Below are 15,039 nucleotides of genomic sequence, written 5' to 3' on the forward strand. Positions count from 1 at the left end.
TTGATCTCTCACAGGTCACTTAGCCTCACCTGCAACTGCAGCCTGTGTACAGAAGGGAGGTGATGAAGCCTATTTGGGCACACTAGGCTGAGATGAGGTCCCCTTTATAGGAATCACATGGGAAAGTACTTAGAGTAGAATGAGGGCACCTTGTGAGTTCCAAGTCTTGACCTAGGATCCCTGCTCTGAAATATATCAGCAAAGCATGGGGGAGAAGCCCAGATGGTAGAGGTTGCCCATCAGAACCCAACTAGCCATAGCTGTGATTCTCAGTTGTCTCCAACCCTCCACCAAGGCCAGACAGCCCCCGAGCTCGGTGCAACCTTCTAGAAGGGCAGTTTGGCAGGAGTAACTAAAATTTTAAGTGGGTGACATTTATTTTTCAGAATTCTACTTTTAGGAATGTATTCAACAGGAATAGAAAGACCTGCATAGGAGATGAGCAAGCTGTGATCACAGAAGATCAGAAGCAGCTTGAAAGTTGCCATCAAGGGGACTGGCTATGCAGGGCCTCCTGAAATGTAAAGGGATTGGCTATATCTATAGGTGTCATCGTGAAAATCTAAAAGTCACTTTAGCTTCTAAACCCAAGGCACATAACTGCCCCCTCAGCTCTGATGACTCAAGAAGCATGGGTGGAAGTAAGTGTGTGATGTACATGGAAGGAAGGCTTTGGCGTCAGTCCCTAGTTTGGCCTGGTCCTGCATGAGGAAGGGTGCCAGCCACCCCCTTGAGCAGAGGGACTGGAGGAGAGGATCTGAGCATGGGTTCTCACCTCTTAGACATGTTTCTCCCTCCCCTGATTGTATAAAAACAATGTGATGCATTCCTGCATTTCTTTTGCAAGAGAGGCAGGATGGTGTGTAGAGTCCACCATGCTGTCCCAAGGTGGGTGCAGTCACTCCTGGGGTGACCTCTAGCATCAAGTGCTGGCAGTTCTGGATTATGGCAACAGGACCAGACCTTTTGTCCAGCTCAAGCTAGTATTAAAAGGCACTGAACCCAGGCATGGTGGCACATGCCTGTAATCTCAGTAACGTGGTGAGACCATGTTTCAAAACAAAGGCTGGGGTGTGGCTCAGTGGTAGAGCACCCCTGGATCCAATCTCCAGCCTCACACTAACACAAAAGGCTTTGAAGCTGATGCTCCTCTTGCTGTGGTTGCTTTGGCCAATTACTCCTCCATGAGGGGTGGTGGGAGTGAGAAGGGGACACAGAGTCTAGGGAAGTCCCCGGGCCTCAACTCACCATCTGCTGTGGAAACACAGAATGCGTCAGATGCTTTATTGTCACTGTCTGGCGAGGGGATGGTGACCATGTCTCTAGGCCTTGTGGACCTGAGTGGGGCTGTCTGCAGCACAGTAGGAAGGTGGATGCAGCAGGGAGCCTGGAACAGGAATGGGTGCCAGAGCCACCAGACCTGCTGCCATTGCCTGGCTTTGGTTCCAGCTGCATGTGTCTAGCACACGTGGCCCTGGGGCTTCCAGGCCAGGCTGCACAGGGTAGGACCTTCCCAGCAGGCAGTGTGCAGTTGAGAAGGTTGTGTTCCCCGGACCCCTGGAGCCAAGCTCTCTTATCTAAAGCAGGATCAGTGCCAGATACTCCTTGTCGGGCTCTGGTATTCACCCCTGAGACTAAGCTCCCTGAAGAAACCCTGCCACAGTGTCTGCCTCAGTCCCCTAGAGAGGCCTGAGCTGATCTTAGATGAGGTCATGATGCCACTGCTGTCCCCACAAGCTGTGGACCCTCCCTATGTGCCCACCTGCTTCCAATAAATGAGCCCAAAACACTCTCCATGGCCTGCTGATCCCTGCGCTGAGCTAGGTGCTGGGCACAGGTTTCAGGGACCTTAAGACCCTGGGCCACTTCAGACCTAGAGTAGAGGGCGTGGCCTGAGCTTTGTTCATGAGAAGGCATTGCCCCCAGAGAGCCCTTCCCATTTCCTGCCCTGGGTGCTCCCCAGCCGTCTCTCATCTAGTAGGCCTGCAGTCCTGCTGCTAATAGTGAGCACCACGATGGTGGCCTGTTGGGTCCACATTCCCCCCATGCAGCCAGTGCCTGGCACTCCACACACACAAGAAGTGACAGCTGCCCATCCCACATGGTCCCTTGGTCTCTGGGATCCAGGCCACAGTGACCTGGAGTGTGGGAGGCCATTGTGCTGTGTGACCAGAGTTTTCCTTCCCTGATTGGTTGAGGCTTTGTCGGTTACTTCCCATGATCTGATCACATCCAAGTGGCCCTAGATGGCTGCCCCCATAGCAAAATGTGTCTTCATGCGTAGATGTGCCTTCCTACAGCCCCAGGGGTCAAATTACCTTACCTGTCCTTGTAAACCTGCCCCCCCTTGACCTTTTTTGGATGGAAATTTCTAAAGAATGAGAGTCTCTCCAATAAAAGTCCACTTCTGAGCTTGCTAGCTCTCTCTCTTGCCAGCCTCTTGTGACACTACTCACTCTCCCATTTGGGGAGCTTGAGGCCGAGGGCAGAGGAGCCGTCCTGGGGCTTGAATTAAAGGTAAATTGTGTGTCTGTGTTTTATTTGGTACCTTAGGAAATTCACTCGAATGACCGTTAGTTTGGCTGCCCACACTGGTTTGGGGGCAGCACGGGAGCACTCCAGGGAGACTTCATTCAGGAGCAGCACTGAGACAAGGTGTGATGGTTTATTTATTTTTTTCTTGTTTTAATCGCTACTTTATTGCACAATGATGGAATTAATTATAAATTTAAATTGTAGCTTGGTAATTGATCACCAGGCCATATGTTTTAATAAAAGCCAAGTGCTTTTTTTTTTTTAAAGTGATCAGATAACAACTCAAAATGCAGAGATATGATGAGAACTATCTGGCCAACAGATTTAGCTTTCTCACTGAAAGAAACTTGAACTTTTCTGTGTTAGGAAAGGTCAATTTCAGTAGACAGCAATATAGAAAGATTTTGTCACATCAACTAGTTTCCATTTACTCAGCAACAGTTTATAGCTGTCTTAGTTGGGACAGATACATTTATGTAACTGGCTGTGCGTGATCCCTCTTTGCAAGCGGCTTGAGACCTGCAATGCACTTGGCAATCATCTCCTTTTTCTGTTGTGCAGAGATGCTCTGCACCACGTGCTTCTCCACCAGTTTCTCATGTGCTCTTGTCCCTCTTGATGCATCCTATTCTGCACAGAGGTACAGATTGTTGGGAGTCTCCCTGAGAACTCCCCCTCCCTGGGCCTTTCGAACATGGCGGTGGGCAAATTGCCAGTGGGTGGCTAGAACTCCCCCGGCCTTTCAGATAAGGGGCCCCTATTGCAACATGGCAGGCTGGCAAGTTGCCAGTGGGTGGATAACAAGTTGTTTTGAAAACCTTCTAATTGGCCCTCCTGTCTTCTGGGCTCTTGAACAGTTCGTACCCCCTATGAATCTTATGCGGGGCGGATGTGCGTGCACCATAGGTGATGACCTGACCTTTACTATGATTGGCCCCGGGAGCTTCCTGGTTTAAGATAACTGACTCTCACTTTCTATATAAGCTAGCAGCAGTTGCAATAAAGTGCTTCATCTTTGTCACTGCTATCTGTGTGTGTGCATTTTAATCTCCGACGAGGAACCTTGGCTTTTCACAGATAATCCGGGTGACTCTTTGCTTCCTTGTATCCTTCATGTAGCCATTCCTGGTAAGCAACTTCCAAGGCCATAGCAATATTATTTATCTGGACCTCAAAAAAAAGTGTGGCACTTCTGAACCAGCACCTGCTGTGACTTTTCCAACTAAATCATATCCTGGATGTGTTTGATGGAAGCCTGCTTCACCTCTTCTAGTTGGACAATTTTTTTGCTCATTGAGATTATCAATAAATTCTCTAATAGAGGAACCATACTTTTTTTACATACAAAAGTAAACCCTACTATTGATATGGTAGAGAAGGTCTCTGGGATAACTACATAGATTTCTTTGGATAGAAACAAGATAAATCTAGTTCCACGCGTGTAGGGTGCTGTTAAACCAGTTTTAGGATAAAGAAATCGGAAGAATTCCTCAGGGATCGGCCCAAGAACAAACCTTTCCTCCATATTCAGGAAGAGGTGGTAGAGGGGCAAGATGTGGCTGCCCTGGGTGAAAGATCCCAATGGCTGCAATGACCCTGGCCCTAGGAAGCTGCATTCCTGAGCTAGGGGCTCACTCTGATGGCAGAGAAAGTACCACCTGTGAGAGCATGGTCAGCAAATATCCATGCAGCAGGCTTAGTGTCCCTGTGACCCTGAAGAGAGACTCTGTCTGCTCCGGTGTATTTGTTTTTAATAGGACTTTGTATTGTGGTAAAATACATGTCCCATCTAATTGACCATCTTGACCTCTCTGTGATGAGTGGAATAAACAGCCCAACCTCAGGACCTCCTCATCTTCCCAGACTGAAGCTCCATCCCACTAACGCTAATCCCTCCCTGACCCTAGCCCTAGTACTCACCACCCACTGCCTGTCCCCATGGCTCCTAGGGACCTCAGAGGCATGGAATCCCTGGCTGGTCTCACTTGGTGTAGTTTCTTCGTGGTTCTTCCATGTTATTGGTATGGGTCAGAATTTCCTCCCTTTTCACATGTATTTTCATACATGTACACATTTATAACTGATCTGCTTGCTGACTGAAGCTTTATATACACTGTCCTTCTTTGTCCCAAGTAACCATTGTGTCTCCTATTATGATAGTCACCCCTGTTCTCTGTGGGTTACAACTTACTGGATTTTTTTTTTATTCCTTTGCTTTCAACCTGTTTGTATCTCTAGATCTAAAGTGAGTCTTGGGTTGGAGATGTGGCTCAGTGGTAGAGCACTTTCCCAGCACCCACTGGCCCTGGGTTTGAGCCCAGCACAGAAAATAAAGAAAAATAAATACATAAAAATAAAGGGAGCCTCTTGCAGAGAATCATATAATTGCATCATGGGGGGATATATTTTCTCCATTCTGCCAATCTTCATGTTTGGATTGGAGACTTTAATTCATTTACATTTAAACTAATTACTGATAAAGAGGGATTTATGTATGTCATTTTGCTATTTGTTTTTTATAAGGCTTCTAACTTTATTTCTCCCATTTCCTGCACTCATGACTTCTTTGAATTTAGTTGATTTTTTGCAGTGATATTCACTTCCTTTTGAATATAGTCCTTTTCCCCTCCTCTGTGATTACCCTGGGGATTGCATTTAATATCCTGAAGTTATAACACTTTAAATTGAATTTGTACCAGCTCAACTTCAATAGCATACAAAAACTCTGCTCCTTCAGAGCTCTGTCTTTATCTTCTTTCAGTTATTATTACAGAATTACATCTCTGTACATTGTATGTCCAAAGACACCATTAATTTTTTAATTTGTTAATCTCTTAAATCATGTAGAAAACAAAATGTGGATTTACAAACCAAGGCTACAGTCATAGTAACTCTTGGATTTTTTTTTCCTCAAGTGTGCTAGTTTTTAAAATCATGTGGAAAACAAGTTGGAGTGATACACTGTTACAATAATACCACATGGCAACTGCCCATGTATTTACCCCTCCTGAGGTCTTTATTTCTTCAAACAGCTTGGGTTGCTGTCTAGAGCCTTCCATTTGACCTCCTCCCCTGAGCATGTCTTCTAGGCAGATCTAATAGTAACAAGATTCCTCAGTTTTGTTTATTGGGAATGTCTTAAATTTGCCCATAATTTTGAAGGGCATTTTTTTCAGAATATAGGATTCCTGATTGACAGTATTATTTTTTTTTCTTTTAGGACTTTGTCTATGTAGAGCTCACTACCTTCTGTCCTCCTGAGGTACTGATAAGAAATATGCTGAGGACCTTATTGAAGCTCCCTTGTGTGTGATGGGTCACTTCTCTCATGCTGCTTTTAAGAGTCTCTCTCTGTAGGTTTGTTCTATGAGATCTCAGCAAAGGTCTCTTTGAGTTCATCTTAGAGTTCACTGGGCTGCTTGGATGTTTATATTCATGTCTTCTAGCAGATTTGGGGAGTCTTCAGCCACTATTCTTCAGAGAATCCCTCTGACCTTCTTTCTCTCTTTTTCCTGAATTCCTACAATACATGTGCTGGTCTGCTTGATGGTGTCCCTTGGGATCTCAAGGCTCTGTTCACTTTTCTCTAACATTTTTTCTTTCTATCCCTCAGATTCAATAATTCCAATGATCCTATCTTGAGTTTTGCTGACCCTTTCCTGACTGCTGAAATCTGACTTTAATTCTCTCCAGTAAATTTTTAAATTTCAGTTATTTTCAGCTTCAGAATTTCTCTGGTTTCATTTAGGTTTTATATCTCTTAATTGATATTTCCATTTTGTTCATACTTCATTTTCTTAACTTTATCCACATCTTTTTAAATTTCTTCCCACATTTTTGAGACAATTGCTTTGAAGTCTGTGTCAAGCACTGTGCCATCTTGTCTTTCTCAGGAAAAGTTTCTTTTGGTTTGTCTTTTTTTTCCTTTAAATGAAAATATTATCTGTTTCTTTTGATACCTTGTGATTTTTTTGTTGAAAATTGTAAAATTGAGAAGAAAAAGTGGACCCTGATCTCTATCGTGTGGGATGAGGCCCCAACTTCCTTAATAAGACTCCTGTGGTGCAAGAATTAAAATCAAGAATCAATAAATGGGATGGAATCAAACTAAAAAGTTTCTTCTCAGCAAAAGAAACTATCTGTGAGGTGAATAGAGAGCCTACATTTTGAGAGCAAATCTTTACCCCTCACATATCAGACATCAGATCTAGGGTGTATAAAGAACTCAAAAAGCTAAGCATCAAAAAAAAAAAAAACAAATAACCCAATCAATAAATGGGCCAAGGACCTGACCAGACACTTCTCAGAAGATGATATACCATGAATAAACAAATATATGAAAAAATGTTCATCATCTCTGGCAATTAGAGAAATGCAAATCAAAACCACTCCTCTAAGATTTCATCTCACTCCAGTCAGAATGGCAGCTATCATAAAGACAAACAACAATAAGTGTTGGTGAGGATGTGGGGGAAAAGGTACCCTCATATGTTGCTGGTGAGACTGCAAATTGATGCAGCCAATATGGAAAGCAGTATGGAGATTTCTTGGAAAATTGGGAATGGAACCACCATTTGACCCAGCTATCCTTCTCCTCAGTCTATACCCAAAGGACTTAAAAACAGCATACTATAGGGACACAGCCACATCAATGTTTATAGCAGCACAATTCACAATAGCTAAACTGTGGAACTAACCTAGATGCCCTTCAATAGATGAATAGATAAAAAAATGTGGAGTATATACACAATGGAATATTATTCAGCAATAAAAGAGAATAAAATCATGACATTTGCAAGTAAACAGATGAATTTAGAGAAGATATTGCCAAGTGAAGTTAGCCAATCCCCCCCAAAACAAATGCCAAATGTTTTCTTTGATATAAGGAGGTGGATTCATAGTGGGACAGGGAGAGGGAACATGGGAGGAATCGACGAACTCTAGATAGGGCAGAGGGGTTGGAGGGAAGGAAGGGGGTTACTAATGATGGTGGAATGTGGTGATCATTACTATCCAAAGTACATGTATGAAGACATGAATTGGTGTGAATATACTGTGTATATAACCAGAGATATGAAAAATTGTGCTCTATATATGTAATAAGAATAGTAATGCATTCTGCTGTCTCATATAAATAAAAAAAAGAAAATTGTAAAATTGAATTAAAACCATAGTAATTCTGAAAATCATATCTCCCTTCTTCCCTAGGGTTTGTCTGTTTTCATTTTTCTGTTGTTATTGTTGTAGACTATCCCTGTGCTAAGAAGCAGCCTAAGGTATGAATTTAAGATTTTGTCAGGTCGATTTTAGATTATCAGTGGTTACACCTTGGGTATAAATGGTGACTTTCTAAGTTCCCTTGTTTATGTGGTTGCTTTTGAATGTCCTAGAATTTAAGTGGCACAGGGGCAAAACAGAAAAATGAAAGGGAGAGGGAAAGAAAGGCCCTAGATGTTTCTTGAACTAAGAGTGTTGTCTTGCAACAGTCAGAGAGGGATAAAGCAGTGGTTGCTCACTTTGCTTGCCCCTCAAAGATCAAAAGCAGCCGTTATCAAATCAGAATACATATATTTTCATATATTTGTTGATTGATCATAATTATAGAGAAAATGGTCCTTCTTGCCCACCCTGGCCCCCATTAGCTGTATGCAAGATATGCATGATTGTCTGCTCCAGAGGTGGGAGTTAGGGATGGATAGCTGCTCCCATGCTAGAAGCTGAAATTGACCAAAATTGACATAATAAACTTTCCTCAGAAAACTGGAATTCCAAAATAGTTACATCAGACAGATATTACCACTGTGAATGTTATTCAGTGAAGGGTCAAACTTCTGGTGCTTTCTATCTTCCATCTTCTTGGAACACGGTTTTAAAGTTGAAAGGATGACTAGAATTTAGGTGTATGGAAAAGAGAGGGGAAGAAACTCCAGTTAAGGGGAACCACTGCATCTTGGAGGTGGCCACAAACATGAGCATGAGAGAAAACTTTATCTAAATGCCTTATATGTAGCAAATTATCCAGTTCTGATAACAGCCCTGTGAAGTGGTGGCTCTTGCTGTGTACCAGAGACTAATAATTGGGTTGATGATGATGGTGGTAGCTCTGATTCTTTTATGGTGAAAATGTGGTGGTAGTGATGGTGTTAATTATGGTGACAATGGTAGTGATGGTGGTGATGGTGTTACTGTTATGGTTCTAATTGTGATGACTATTCATTAAGGAGATGATGATGATGACGATGATGGTGCTAATGATGGCAATGGTGATGGGGGCAGTAATGGTGGTATGATATTAACGGTGGTGGTGACAGTGGGTATGATGGGGATGGTAGAGACAGAGCAACAGGGGTTATTTGCTAACAGCAGTGGTGGTGAAGGCGGTGAAGGAGTGTATCATGGTTTCAGCTGCAGTTGGCATGAGCTAATGCTAGGTGGTGGTTAAAGCTCAATCTTCAGGATCCTTAACACTTGGACTTGAATCCCAGCTCCAACTCTTATTCTCAGTGTGCTCATTAGCATGGTAGTCATCTCAGTCTACCTCACTCAGTTTGGTGGGGTCACGGGTGACTGGAGAGTAAATGGAATAAGTCTCACAATGAGTCTAGCTCAGGAATGGCATGAATGCCTTCCCCAAAATCATGGGTTTATAAACACCAGCCCAGACACACAGCCCTATGGGCTCTAATGTCTCTAGAGTTCCATTTATTTCTGGCTCTGTTCAGCTTTAGTGACCTTACGATGACCCATCCATTTGCCCCCTAAATACACCTTGTTGGGCTTGGGGTGAACTCAGAGGTAAAGCACTTGCCTAGATTGTGCAAAACCCTGGGCTCAATCCCCAGCACTGAAATAAACAGGCAAATAAACTCTCTTCTGCCCAGCATAGGGGTATCTATCTGGCACTCTGATCCTCTTCTTCTGTGTGGCTTCTGGGGACACACTGCAGTTTGCCACAGGCTCTTACACTCTGGCCCCAAAGGCTATGAGGGTCAGACAGTTTCCACCCACTTTGCTTACCCTTACCCACTCTTTCCAAAGGCTCTTCATGCCCCTCCATGCCTTGCAGATTGACCTCTTAGATGCTGTTCTCGCCCAAAGACTGTCCTTCCCAAACCTGTGTCCTCAGGCCACATGGAGACAGGAAAGCCTACACAAGCCAGACATCCCTGTGCATCCCTCTCTCTATATCTAATTGATCCCAAAGTTCTTCCCACCCAGAATCTCACCTCTACACTGTTGCCACGGTGTCTCACAGAGCAGCTCTTGTCTGCCAAGGTGACCCTCTTGCTTTTGTCTCTGCCACCACTCACTTATCCACTGCAGACACATGCCCTAAGCCATGCTGGCTCAGAGCGTCCCTGTGCCCCATTCCATGCATAGAGTCAAACCCCATTGTTCTGTGTACTTTGATTTCATCAATTTTTGGTCAGGATGAGGAGATGGAAACCCAAATCCAGTGTGCCTGGTTTTAACACAACTCTGCCACTTACTTGCTATGTGAACTGGGGTTAATTAGTTAACTTCTCTGTCAGTTGCCTTATGTATCAAATGGGTCTCATGACAGCACCTACTTCCTAAGGTTTGGGGGAGTACGTGTGATACACACAGATCCTTTTAAGGTATAAATGCCCTGGTGCTCCCTAGACACGGTCTACAGTTCTAACAGTTCACAGCATGCTCACCTCCATGTTGTGTCTGGCTGCTGCAGACTGACCCTCTTGATGGGGGTGGGAGGGTTTTCCTGGGCTTCCTATTATCCAGGCTGTGCAGGCCAGCTGCTCTGCTGGGGCCCAGACAAAAGGACTAGAGCACTGTGATGAAGACAGGCGCTGGACTGGCCCACCTGAGGATCCAGGACCAGCCCTCTTCAGGGGTGGAGGGAGCACCTGTAGCATGCTACACCATAGCCAGCCAACTGTATACCAAGCAGCATCAGAGTTTCCATGGCAGTGATGGCCATGTGCAGCCTTGGCCCCCTGAGTCACTCCGACGTTCCAGTGAGTCATGGCCTCTCCATAGCTCCAGAGGCAGGACTCCAGGTCAGCAGCCTGCAGGTACCCTCCCTACTTCTCTGGCTCCTGGATTTCCTCCCAATGCCACATCCAGGTGACCTTGGACCCTGGCAGTGCCATATGAGACTTAGGACACCTGTGTCTGCCCAGGAAACGTCAGGCAGTGGGATCCGCCCTCTCCCTGTGGATGAGGCCTGAGAAGCAGCCACCAGGTGACCAAAGGTCCTGAAGCTACAACTGCACAGCCCACATCACAAATCCTGCCCAAACTGAAGAGTCCCTAAGGTCCCCCACCCAGGCCCTCTGCCTGCCCCTCACAGCCCAGCCCCACCACCTGGAGGTAGGAGGACAGCTCAGAGCCTGGGAACACACTGTGGAGCCAACCCATGTCCCCATCCTGGCCACACACCTGCTTCATGTGTGCTCGATGCCTGTCTTCTCATCTGCAAATTGGAGGGAACAGCAACCCCTATGAGGCCAGGGAGCCTTGAGAAGCATGGAGTAACGTGTGGAGTGTGGCTGGCTCAGGCCCCGGACATGTGTGCTGTCCTTGCTGTGGTTATTTCCCAGATGCCAAGAGCTGCCCACGTGGGCTCTCCCCGTCTTCACTTCTCCCACCTCCTGCTCTGGCTCTTCCCTCCTCACCACCTCTCCCTCTCTCTTCCCACTGTCCCTGCTGGACTTGGCCCTACAGAGTCCCTCCTCTCTCCCCACCCCATCTTGCCCCTTCCTCTGCCCTCTTGTCCTCCACTGTCCTTCTCAATCTATGTCCTGGGATCATCCCCTCCTGGATGTTGTCCAGTCACCTTCTACCAAACGGTTGTGATTTTCTCCTGTTCCAAACCTGTTCCTTCAGGTCCCCCTAACCCCTGGTCACTTAACTATACACTGGTATCCCTCTGGTGCCCCAGCCCCACAAGCTGTCATGGGTGGGCTGTTCCAAACCCATCCCTACCCCCGGCCCCCCACCTGTCCAGCCTTCCATCCCAGCTGCCCTCTCTAAGGCTCCAGCCACGTCCCCTCTGTCCTGCCCTCCATTTTCTCATCCTGATTGCAGGGCACCTCTCACCAGGCCACTGTCCTGCTCTGCTACAGGGGCTCTTCCCCACAGGGAGGGCTCCTCTCTTCCACCAGTAGGAGCCCATACTCCTGGGTCTCCATGGAAGCTCTGAAGCTCTCTGAGACCCGAGACCCACTTTACTCCATCTTTGGACCTTTTTCTGCATGCTTTGTTGTCACCATTGTTTGTGTTTCTCACCACTGAAAACAAAGAATCAACACGAACAGGAAAACACACAAAAGCTTTCCCCTTAAGGGCACCCTGTGAACTTATATATGGGGTTACACTCCTGCAACCACCCACCCAGTAACCATTGTTCTGATGTCTATTGCCAGCTCTCCATCCTTACTATTCTAGAAACTTCCATAAGTAGGATCAGTCGGGGGATGCTGCTCTGAAGTTGGCCTGGACTCTGTGCATGCCTGTGCGCCATGGTCCTGTCCTCTCTGCTCTGTGCTGCTGCATGATGTGCTGTTGACGAGGGTGTCACACTGATTCCATCTTTCTTCTGTTGATGGACAGACTGGGAATGGACACACACAAGTCCCTGGGGATGCTGACTTTCATGCCCCCTGGCCGTATGGCTGGGAAAGCAAGTGCTGGGCCATAGGGAGACTGATGTGGAGTGTGAGAGTCAGCTTTCCATTGCTGTAACACCATGCCTGAGACCTAGGAAGAGGCTTATTTTGTCTAACAGTTCTAAAGGTTGCCATCCAGGCCTGCTTTGGGGCCTATGGTGAGGCAGCACACCATGGAGGAGCACTTGGCAGAGCCATCTTCACAACTCATGTCTGGGATACAAGAGAGAAACAAGGAAAAGGCCAGGGTCCCTTCAAGGATTCACTGAAGTGACCTGAAACCTCCTACTAGACCCCACCTCCTACGTTCCACCACCTCCCAGTAGCACTCTCTAGGAACTAGCCTTTAACACGTGGGCCTGTGGGGCACTCTGTCCTCCAGGCAGTCCTGCTGGGATTCACTCCTCATGCTGCATGAGACACACCTACAATTATTCATGTTTCTCTGAAACCCAGATCTGACCAGCACCCTGGCTGCTGAGGCAGGCCCAGAGGCTGCCGTGTTGCCTTGCCTTCATCCTGGGGGGAAAGCATGAGGGTTGTCTCTTCAGGGGTCAGTTAGACCAAACTGACAGGGCAGAGGCATCTGGGACCTGGCTCAGGCCTCTGACTTCTCCTGCTTCACTTGCCATTCCTAGGGCTGCCCTGGTGGCTGATGACCTGCTGTCTCAGCAGAGCTTGCCGTGTGTACTGGAATTGGGGTTATCCCCCCGACTCTGGGCGATGGCATGGCTTCCCTCCCTCAGCCACATCACCCCTCTCCCCCAGCCAAGGCTACAGGATGACTCCAAGCCTGGGAAACAGCAGAAAAGGGCACAGAGAAGGATTCATAGCAGATGGGGTGCTGTTGGGGCTGTTTGTGGGGGGGACTCATGACCCCATGTATGTTATGCAAATCCACATGGGCCATCATAGCACTGTAGGTGTTTTTGGAGGGCGTGCCGGGGGACACCAAAAATATCCATCAAGAAAGATGGCATTCCCGTCATAGAGAGCACCCTGGTCCAAGAGTCCCAGAGAAGGGACCCTCCAGCCCCATCCTGGTCAAGACGCTCCCCTTGAGCAGGTATCACCCTGGACAATGAGGAGGAAGCTCTTGGCCTGGAAGGGCCCCCAGGATTACCCTCCTGTGACTTCCACCAGGGGACACCTTCTGTCCAAGACTTTGAAGCTTTGAGTGGTGGAATAAGAGTGGGGGGGGGTGTGGAGAGCGGCCTTGTATCTGTCCCGGGCCTTTGTCAGAGCCACTGACCAGCAGCAAGCATGCCCTGGCTTCCTACTTCATCCGTCTCTACTGTGTGTGAGCACTTGAGGCTGCAGCTGCAGAATTGCTGTCATTACCAACATGGCCACTGAACACGTCTTGGCTTTGGTGGCTTTTCATCCCTGTGGCCTTTCCAGCAACATGAGTCTGCTCCTGGGGTCTGTGAGCAGGAGCACAGCTGTGGGAGGCTTTCCCGGGCCTGCCACAAAGGAGGGCAGGGGTGCTTCTATCTATCCTGTCCTCCATGAGGCCACTGGAAGCCATGCTCCTGCTGGGCACTGGCCCCATCAGCCGACTGCCATCTTGACACTGGAATTCTGGGGTGGACACTAGGGTCTGGCCTTATATGTCAGTCTGAGGGTGCTGCTTGTCTGCCACAGGCTGTCCTGTGGCACAGGGATCATTGTCATCGCCATAACCGCTGTCCACCAGCAGAGGGCAGGGTGGCACTAGCTCTGCTCCCAATGATTCTGAGGACCTGGCTAAATTAACAGACAAAACACACACACACCACGTGCACACGCACCTGCTACATATCACACGACACACACCACCCAACACATACTCGACACACAGTACTACAACTCATACGCCACAAAACATACCATCCTATACTATGCTGTACCAAAAACACGACATGCACAGCACCCAATTATCCACACAAGCACAGCACACACGACAAGCACACTTCACACACACACACACTTCACACATACACACTACATTACACACCCACACTGTGAACCCTATTAAGCTTTTTTGTGGGTCATTATATGGTTATTGTTTGAAACGCTCTCTGCACATGTGTCCTTGTGTCCTATGTCACAGATCACGGTTCCTGTGTTGTGTGGGGTAGCCATGGGGCAACTTGGGACCTGGAGGAAGGGTTTGCACTCCCCTAGGGCTCACCCTTCTGGGCCATGCTGAGCCCCTCCCTCCCTAGCCACCCCTGATAATACACTGAGGGATCAGGGCCCCACTGAGGGATCACACCTGGGCACCCACAGGACAGCCACACCACATAACTCAGCATCCTCATGCCCTCCATGTGGGCTCCCCTCCACCCCTAACCCACTTGGCCTTTCTTTCTGCTGGCCAAGATGCCAGGGCCTTCCTGCTCAAGGACTTTGCCCCTAGTCTTTCACATTTCTCCAGGAGACTGGCTGCTGCCTCCTGGAATGCAGAACTGGGGAGGAGGCTATTAACCATGGAGTGGGCCTCCAGGGTAGGGCTCGGAGGCCTCCTCTCTGAACTCTCCCTCTAGCCCTGACTGTGACCATTGACCTGCACTGAAGTCCAGGAGCAGCTTGGGGTAGTCTGGGCAGGTGGAGGCTCCATGCTCTTAGGAGGACTTGCTGTGGGGGCCTGGCATAGAGGGGGAAAAGGGAAGAAAGTTGGGGAGTCCCTGAAGGGACTGAGATCCTGGAAGCTGGGATACCATAGGCCCAGGCTGCTCATGGCCACCAGGTATGCAGGGTACATGCACAGTGCCTCAGTGAGGGGCTTAGGGTCAGATGGCTGGGGACTATTGGAAGTCCCAGAAGGGTAGCAGGTACGGGGTATGAGGTGGGGCCCAAGAATCTAGAGTCT

At 47.7% G+C, this 15,039-nt stretch overlaps 1 pseudogene; it reads right to left on the reverse strand.

Annotated features, from left to right (window-relative positions):
* Positions 1-3,007: 3,007 nt before the first annotated feature.
* LOC144256146 (ATP synthase peripheral stalk subunit b, mitochondrial pseudogene) lies at positions 3,008-4,151 on the reverse strand (annotated as a pseudogene).
* Between the last annotated feature and the right edge of the window lie 10,888 nt (positions 4,152-15,039).

Source organism: Urocitellus parryii, chromosome 7 (assembly GCF_045843805.1).
Source record: "Urocitellus parryii isolate mUroPar1 chromosome 7, mUroPar1.hap1, whole genome shotgun sequence".
Lineage (NCBI taxonomy): Eukaryota > Metazoa > Chordata > Mammalia > Rodentia > Sciuridae > Urocitellus > Urocitellus parryii.